The sequence below is a fragment of the Dufourea novaeangliae genome, unplaced genomic scaffold (assembly GCF_001272555.1).
Source record: "Dufourea novaeangliae isolate 0120121106 unplaced genomic scaffold, ASM127255v1 scaffold235, whole genome shotgun sequence".
Taxonomy (NCBI): Eukaryota; Metazoa; Arthropoda; class Insecta; order Hymenoptera; family Halictidae; genus Dufourea; species Dufourea novaeangliae.
This window is the reverse complement of record NW_015374123.1, coordinates 444,280-454,229: the sequence shown is the minus strand read 5'-3', so window position 1 is coordinate 454,229 and position 9,950 is coordinate 444,280.

Genomic DNA, 9,950 nt, shown 5'->3' with positions numbered 1-9,950 from the left:
AATAATAAGCACTAGTCAGATTAAACTAAACTATTTCAACTTACTTTTAATTCAAGTGAAGTTCATGGTAACGAACAAGATACACAGGTAGGTATATTAGTTCTTGGCACAATTTGTTTATGCACTTTTCTACATGCATTGGCAACATCAAGATTACCAGCTGAAACTTTGAATTTCGAAGATTACTTTCTAGATGCTACACCATCGGACTGTTATTTGTTTCTATATCTACGAAATTTTTCGTATCGGAAAAAATTAAAAAATGAAGACAACGCGAATAATGCACTGTCAGAATATTTTCGTTAAAAAGTTACCCATTAAATGGAGAGAAATTGTAGGTAATAATGTCCAACATGATGTTAATTAAATAAATTCTTTTTCAAAATTATATCATTTTTAATATTATGTAAGAATACGACGGAAACTATGCAACTACTTCATAAAACAGAATCAACTTTTTATTCGAAGATGATACAAAATACAAATATCTCTTACATAATTGCATATCGAATGCCTTACATGCTAATCACAGGAATATTTAACATTTCACAGTGTCATTGAGTACATAATACAGGTGAATATGAGTATGTGATCATCAAAGAGTTCAAAAGGCCGGATTATTCGTCACTGGATCTATACATATATTCGATATGGATACAGCAGAACGTCGATTTTCCGAACTAATAGGAAGACAAATTCATTCTGATAATAATAATTAATTGGTACAGGAGAACCAAAGTATCGTATGTATCGTGTGCGACATATAATAATACTGTATATTTATCGGGTTATTTCAGAAGTCCTTACGTATTTTCGTGTGAAATTTATTACGAAAAAAAACATACAAATATTAAGTTTCATTTATTGTTATAACTTGGTTTTAATTATAGCCTATAAACAGTCGCTGTTGATATTTGATGGGAGTCCGTAGCGGTCCCGATCTTTCAGATTAAAGTCACCATTATGAAATCTGGAAAACCAATATGTATTGGCAGTTCCTCCCTGTTACTGCATTCGGTATCTTGTGCAGCAGTTACGCCGTTGTTATATTCATGAATCATAATACGATATTGTAATGCCTTCTGTGCATTTTATCACCGTTGATTGTTGGAACTAAAACTATCAATTGCTTGCTCTAAATTCGGTTTACTGGCAGAATATTGACACTACACTGATGCTCGAAACAGAAGACAAACGCTGAAGTGGTGTTAATAAAAGACAGACGCATAAAATCACGTTACAACTGCATCCCCAGAGATACGCAAAAATTTGTTAAATGATCTGTTACAGTATAATATAAATCATGTATAATAACACAAACAAATATCTGGGCGGCCTCTAATACATTTTCAGTTTCACAATGCAATGAGATAGTACATGGTTCCACCATTTCATTAGCAGTGGCATTATTTCCTTCAAGAAAAATAGATGAAACAATACGATGTTCGTCTATAATTTAATATCTTGGATTATATTTTTATCATCTTTACATATTTTTAATGATTCCTAAACCGCACCAATATTGCAATTTTTCAGATCTAGCACATTGTGTTGTCAATCAAAGCGTTGTGTACTTGACTAAGCTTGCTTGAATGTAATGTAGACAGTAAGTTCCCAGTATCTCGCCTAACATGCACATATGTACTATTCTCTAAACTAAATTTTCTATGAAATATTTGTAAGTCGTTCTGTGTTCCGATAATAGGTATTCGGAATGATTGGTGTTTCCCATAAGGTACATACATACATTCGTATGATTGTTGTCCAATTTTATTTAGTACTTTAGATATATTCCAAATAAGAGATCGTTCAAATGTGTCTGATTTTACTTTTTATTTTTTTTTTTAATTTAACTGCGTTAGTCGAGAAGTCCTAAGATATACGAAAGATGGAGTCAACAATGCGATTCATGTTTCATTACGTGTCTGATATCTTGGGCGGACATAAATTAACATGACATTTCTGTCCTGTTTCTGTCACAAAGAACTCACATCTGAGTTTCAACCAACTGTCGTGATGCTCCCACTATAAGAATCTCTTCAGATATCCTTCAATACACTGAAAAAAAAAAATAATAAAATGAAGGAAGTCAAAAAAGGGTCTGAGAATCGAGTTATCGTGTGTTATTCATTCAAGTCTCTCGTTATCCGATTATGCGATTTACTTTACGAGCACACGTATTATAATGCATGGAAGTAGGAGAGGAACGAACAGAGAGGCAAGTGGATAATGACGTGGGGTATGGTTATCAGTTATTCAGCGAACCGAGTGCATAGTGACATATAACTGACCTCCTCCACTCAGCTCGCACATGCCAGAAACTTGTTGGAACCTTCCGATGCATTTTCATAATCGCAAACACCACCCTGTCAGGATGTTGCTGGTGACTTTTTGTTTTTTTCTTCTTTTGTTTATTTTACTTCACGTAAGCGTACGGTAAACACAATTTTTAACGGTCAAACGAGATTTCGCTGATACCACGTCTTCGCTAAGAATGCAAAACGACCGAAGAAATATTATGGTAGTGCTAATGAAGGCTTTTACTGTTTGTTGCATGGGTCACGGAGTGATAGGTATACGCACTGTTAACGGTATATCTGCATCGTCTTTTATTAACGAGACTTTTGTTCAATTAGTGGCTTAAGTGCTGAATATCATTTCGTAATGTACATTATTTGCTAGTGAATATTTTTCTTCTAACGGAAAATTCGGAATTTGTAATAATGACAAGACTTTAACAACAGATGGAATTTGACCTAACCCAAACGTAACTTAACCCTGCTACGATCTTCAGTCCAACTATACACTACCGTTCAAAAGTTTGGAAGCAGTCAACTACAATCTTAAAAAGTCTAGTTAGACATTTTTTATTACAGAGGCATGTATGCATATTTATTATAGAATCTTTGCCTCACCAAAATGGCTACCTTTATTTTAAATAACTCCTAATCAAATTCTGGGCACATTATTTATTAATACCTTAAAATATTCTTTATCCAAATTATTCTAATCTGCTTTAAAATATTTCCATAATTGTGTGGCACACACACAAATAACAGAACATTCACACAAGCAGAATATGAAACAATAAAGAATTTTTTAGGCAAATGTGAATAGAAAAACGAGTTTTTTCTGCAGACTGGTCAGAATATGAAATACATCATTTTACAGGCGGCTATTTTCAACAAATTAACAATGGACGGTTTGTTTAACTAAAAAATAAGACTGCTTCCAAACTTTTGAAGGGTAGTGTACATTCGAAATAATGACGAGGAAAGAGAAGCTTCAATACGCAAGTCAGTAACAAATTCCTTGCATATTTCGCAAACCTACGAAAATGTCCGAACAGATGAAATTAACGTGAATGGAATTTAGAAAACGTGATTGGGTCGAAATAGACCCCAAGACCGTAGCAGGGTTAAATCACACGGAAATTCAATTAATATGCACTTTAGGCCTAACTCCACTTTCAAGAAATTTCTCGATGCCAGTGCTTCTTATTATATCTACTTTTCAGTATCTAACATGTTGCAGTATCAAACGTACACTTTAAATGATATATTACATAATTTTTGTTTGTTTTTCGCTAAAGCGTTAAAATGTATTTAACGATGTGTTAGTTATCATTAGTTTTCATTACTTTTTATAGTGTTGACTTGATCAGGTTGGCGTTTCAATGACGTAATTGACTTCAGTTTGACCTAGTAGATAATGTAAAAAAATTAGCGTTGAGATGTAAACAAAAAATAGAATAGAAATCCACTTTCGTACATTTAGTGAAAAGTATAATTTTTTGAGTTTATGGTATAAAGTAAAATTTTTCGTGTATATTTGTATTCTATCGCCTTATTCGTAATATTATTAAGTTGCTGTATAAATTATATTCCTTAATTTTGTGTGAAGTAAATGGGGGATCAGTATTCATTTCGCCAAACGATTCATCCAATTATGATTTCAAAAACATACAAATTATGTAATAAATGTAAACTTCCACTCTGATTCTCAATATACACTTTCTTTATAAAATTAAATTTTGCAATCATAGATTTATAATAAGTATCACAAATTTTGCAGCAACCTGATGTTTAATCTAATTTTGAACCACACATTTATTTCTGTATTTTAGAAATTTATACAAAAATGAATGGTGAACAGTATTTTCAAAATACTTCTAAAAGTCACGTTGTAACATTTTTGTTACATTTATGGTAACGTTAACGTTAAATATTATCATTTATTCTAATATACGAGTGACTGAGTGATTAGCAGAATTTCTTAAATGTATATTTATCAAGATGTAATTTTATATTTTCAGTTTTATACTCTAAGACATACCTATTTCAATACACGTTGTTACGCTTTAGTCATTTTATAAATATGTAACCAAAATAATTTTCAGCTGATTGTTTACACAATTTTGTGTAGAGTGAATTAATGTTTCACTAATCTCAAAATTGTCAGAATTTTCAGAGATTGGAAAGTTTTCGAATATAGTTTGTGAATACATATTTTTCAGGCCCCAAATAATGATTCACGAACTCAATACTTATTGTACTTAAAAAATCGAGAAGCTTCTACAGAAATTTAGTTAATTTAAGAGAATATGCTAAAATTTGTCAATTTAAAAATTTTATAATTATTAAATTTATAATTCTTATTCTCCTTACGTTGTTAATTACAGTTACATATATATTTTGTCTTTTATCAGACACTACGAGATACAGTAATTTGCTTTATTAAGAATACAATTCGGTAATAACTTAAATACCTCGAACAAAATTAATTTGCAAATTCTAGACTCTGCGATTTTCTTAAATTTATTTAAGAAATCTTATGTATTATTTACTTTTTAGATGCTAAAATAAATTCATATCTAACTACCGTCTGTTAGACTAACAATTATAGTAATGAAAGTCAAGTTATAAGGTATTCACTGCCTTAATCGTAATCATAATTATAATGAAGTTGTTTGACTAACTGTTCAATAACAACGAAGAAATCCTGTTCTTGTTCCAGTTTAATTAAAAATAGACTGTATTCTCGTTGATATATGTATATGTATAATCGAGTTTTTGGGACTGTGGGACATCAAATTTCTTCTCGGGGAGCTCGCGAGAAGTGGATAGGGGCGAATCGAAAATCCAGTGCGTATGTACACGTAATTCGACCCTAGGTGCAAAACGTGCTCCATCTACATAGGAACAGGTTGGGTTACAGTTCATTGTGGTGTACTCTTACGGAACAGAACACCGCCATGTACCATTGTAACGAACGCGAGCTGAGTAGACGAAGGAGATTCGTCCTACCGCCACAAACTTGAAATTCGGTGGGCTTCTTCCGGTCGAAAATAAGGTCCTTGGCAAGAGGATCGAAGTCTCCTTTTGTACAGATTGTTTCTTATCCAATTAGTTTCCTTCCATCTATAAATTTCATTTTGTTAGGCAGAGTTTGGTACCTTGTTTTCTTAGTGGTCATAAGAAAATTAAGGATTTTTCAAATTTAGTTTATAAGCTTTACTTTCGTTGCAAGTTCTATTAAGTACCAATAGTTATATTTGCATAAATATCCACGGTCTATTAGAGCATGAATTCTTACTGTTATTCTTTACATAATCCAAATCTGACCAAGTCCTAAGGGACATTTTACTTATTACAACTGAGATCTAATTACATATTAACTTAGGAAATGAGCCATATATAAATTATGTTTCAGGTATAACATGAAAGTCGGTCAATTATAATTGTATGTAACTCACGAGAAAATTTAACAATGATCCGTTTGACACATGATCTAGACTTAGGTATAAAGGAAGTTAGATTAGTTCTGGGTCATTAACCCCAAAACGACATTGTTGCTTTTTCGATGTACGTGGCACTGTGAGATCGTAGGCAACTCAAAATAAAATCTAAATATTTCAGCTATTACTGAACATTTCAGAAAAATTCTGTTTCTATTCTTTCTTTTCATGGGAAAATTCTCTTATCTAATTAAAGTATTGTATTTATATATATAAATGAAGAAAATTGATTCGGTACAAAAAAAAGGAAGTAATCTATCATCATGCGATTACATATGTATGGAAGTATGTCTGTGTATGAATATTTAGTCCGCCAGAAGATCTGTCGTTTTTTGTGTCTCTCATTTGATTTGTAACAGAATATGTTTAACATTAATCTAAAACATAATGGCTAACATTTAAATGAACAACAATTCTTTATTATTATAACAATTTGTCAATGTTATTTATACAAAATTGAGTATTTTGTCATTAAAATATAAATGAAAGACGCACAGTACTTTCCAATAACAGTAAGAGTTAATGTAGGTATATATTTCATTTATACAAATATGTGTATGCATCACTGGTAACAGCTGTCAGGAATATTCGGTGTTAATTTCAATATGGCGATTTCATGCGACGATTCATGTATTACGAAACGCTCGGGTAGCATAGATGATTTTAATCAATTAAGGACCCGCGCCTAAAACAATTATATACCCACCTCCTGGCGATTTAGAGGATTATTGGGTACTTAGTAACTAAACTACAATCTTGTGCCGTTACTCGGTCAGTAACAGACTGAACCTCACGTGTTTACTTACTGTAAATTTCATATTTGACGAAAGTAAATTACACCTGAACAAATTGTAATGATCGAAGTAATAAATATCGACTCGATCGATACTAATTCTAACAATATGATAACGTAAATTAGAGGATTTATTAATTAATTTTGGTTATGTATAGTCATATTCCCTTTAATAAGTTTCATTCAAAACAAAGTTAGTAACTTACTTTATTAGTTATAAAGTGAAATGAACTATTTGTTGTTTAGTATTGAATAGGTAGTGTTATGTATGCCATTAATGCAATTTAATAGGAAAAAATTGAAAGGTAGGGCAGTTACACACTTAGAGATTAAATATAAAATCGTATTTTATAGTTAATTATCGACCCGTATAAATTGTCATGTAGAGATAAAGGATCTGTAATAGTATTCGCAGAACTTGTATCCTTCAAATATTCGGATTTTCATAAAATGAACAAAATGTAAATCATTCATAAAACGTTCAAGTGACTGAGACTTTAAATAAAATTTGAGGCAGTATATTGACGTTATGAAAACCTTAATATTAATATTCACATAAATAATAAAATATTTTAGTTCCATCAATTTATCACATATTTCATTTTTTAAGTTAATTGGACTGAATATAATTATAGTTAACACTAAAATATGAATACAATAATATAATTCTGTTAAATACGAAAATTTTTAATTGACTAATATGAATGCATTCCTTAAAAATTTTTAGTTTAATAATACGTTTTATTGAAAAGTAATTTCGGCTGCAAAAGTTTAAAATTCGATAAGAACTATAGAGGTTTGTAAATATGAGCACTTGGATCGTCACTCGTTCATGTAAACTTTCCTTGTGCGTGTGCAAAGAACGACACTTCTCACTGAATTTCAAGGCCACTTTAATTATTTTGGTACGCAGCGTCTTGGGAACGATCGTTTTTATGGCGACGTCCAGCACGCAGATAAAACGTTTAGCGTCATTTTCCAAGCAATCAAGCTTTTATCACTGATGAAAAACGTTCATCATTTTTGTTCACGCGGGCAATTGAATTTCGACCTAACCTTACGATCTCATTATGAATAGGTTACCTTCTGGATAAAAATTGAAAAATGAATTGATTTTGTATGACATAGGGAAAAAAGAGGAATCGTTCAACTATGAATTTGGAGCATCATAATCGTTTAATAAGAATAAGTAGTATTACAGAAAACTAACGTGAAACTTTGATTTAATATGAACAAAAGTAAAATTATTTGTAAATATATTAGAAACACCTGAACAAAGTTTACGAACATGAAAATACAAAACTCAACTTAATGACATTAGTAATCTATATTTCAAGAGCATCTTTATATACATGTATTGGTCTAATACTGAATTAATTAATGTCTAACACAGTTGAGACAATTTTCATAGAGATATGTTTTTATGAAATGAAAAGACCTACACTGTTTTTAGTCTTCTTATCTATCTAAGATTCAGTTTGACATTGAAAAAGGAAAGGAAGAAAATTATAAATGAAAAGTTAAAATCAAAACGACTACCTCTAATGATCAGATGAGCTAATTTTATGATTATGCTGCGAATGTGTTTTACACAAACCAGATTAATGGGGGGGTTCTTTAATTGAAAATTAAAGTAAGAAGTTTACTTACCTTGGTTACTTCCATTTTGATTCATTGTAAGGAATCCGCAGTATCTATATGACAAACCACGATGGGGATGATTCATCGATCCATCTAATAATAACAGATCTAGGAATTGTGATTGGAAGTGAATCATACCATAACGGATGACAAATCTGCATTCTACAAGGATAATTCGGATTTTCGAATGTGTTGTCAATTCTTATATATATTCTTTTTAAGATGAATTAGTCAAGCAATATGAATGTGGTTAAAATGAAGATCTTTGGAGGAATGAAAATATTTACATTCAAATAGTCATACTTGATTTTATAAACCATGTCTGTTTGTATTTGACAAGGTTATATTTTGAAACAATGGACTGTCTGACCTTTCACACATTACATTTTTATTTCTTATTACATTATTCCTGTATATACCAATATCATTCCAATGTCTAGTAAAGAAATATTATTAATGTTACAATTATATTACGCTGAATTTTTCAAATTTTACGGTATACACCACAATGTCAATTAATTCTGTTTATTTAATAGAACTATTCACACTCACATCGCAACTCTTCGGTAATAAAACTAACACTTCCATTCCTAAATGTATCGTATAGTATCCAGTATAAAATTTTATCGTACCATAGAACGCCGATTTATCCGAACTAAAAGGAAGGACAAATGTGTTCGGATAATCGGTGAAGGAGAACCAAAGTCTCTATACATATCATAAAATGATTGGAAATGTAATAATTTTGAAAGATGTATGTTTATTGCATTGAGGATCATATGTATAATAGGGGAAGGTTGCCGAATTTGGACCACCTTCTAGGTCGGACCACTACTGTAACTTGTCACGTGTAAGTAATTGTCATTATACGATAGACAATATCTGTTGCTTATATACCAAGTTAGTTAATGCAATCATCACTATCGTACACATATTGTCTATCATACGGCGGAAATTGCTTACACCTGACAAGTCACAGTAGTGGTAGGCAATGGTCTAAATCTAGCAACCGTCCCCTATTATATGATCCTCCATGCAATAAACATCCATTTTTCCCAATATTTAGACGGCAGCCAACAACAATTTCTTCAACCTTATCATTATTTCCATCAACCAAAATCAATGAAATAATATCATCTTCGTTTACAATTTTATACGTTGGATTATCCTTATGTACTTCAAATCCAGTATACGTTGTATCTTATATCAATTAAATCGTTGCATAATTCACTTTAACCTCGTTCGAGATTAAGGGATAGTATGCTTTTCCCGTACATCCTGTAAACTAATATCTTTCAGGAAATATTCGTGACTCCTTCTGTGTTCTCATTATATTTATAACGTCCGATTTTTCCGATAATTCCAATTCGAATAAATCGGCGGTCTGCTTTATTTGCATTCTATCGTGGGCTATCGATCAGTCACGGTTAACAAGTAAATAACACGCGATATTAAAACGAAGGGACATATCGAACAGCGAATGATGATGATAATATTAGGATTCATTGATCCTGGGCGGCATCCTGTCGATCGTACGGTTTCACGTGGTGGATCCGGAAGACAGCATGCAGGTGGAAGGATGTAAGGTGAAGGAAGGTGATACGAGGCTGGTCGAGTGGGAGACGGGCCGGACAGGAAGCTCGGATGGCATGGAGAGGATGGAGGAAGTTACGAAGCCGGAATGCGACGAGGTCCTTGTCAGTCGCGCGGTAACCACCG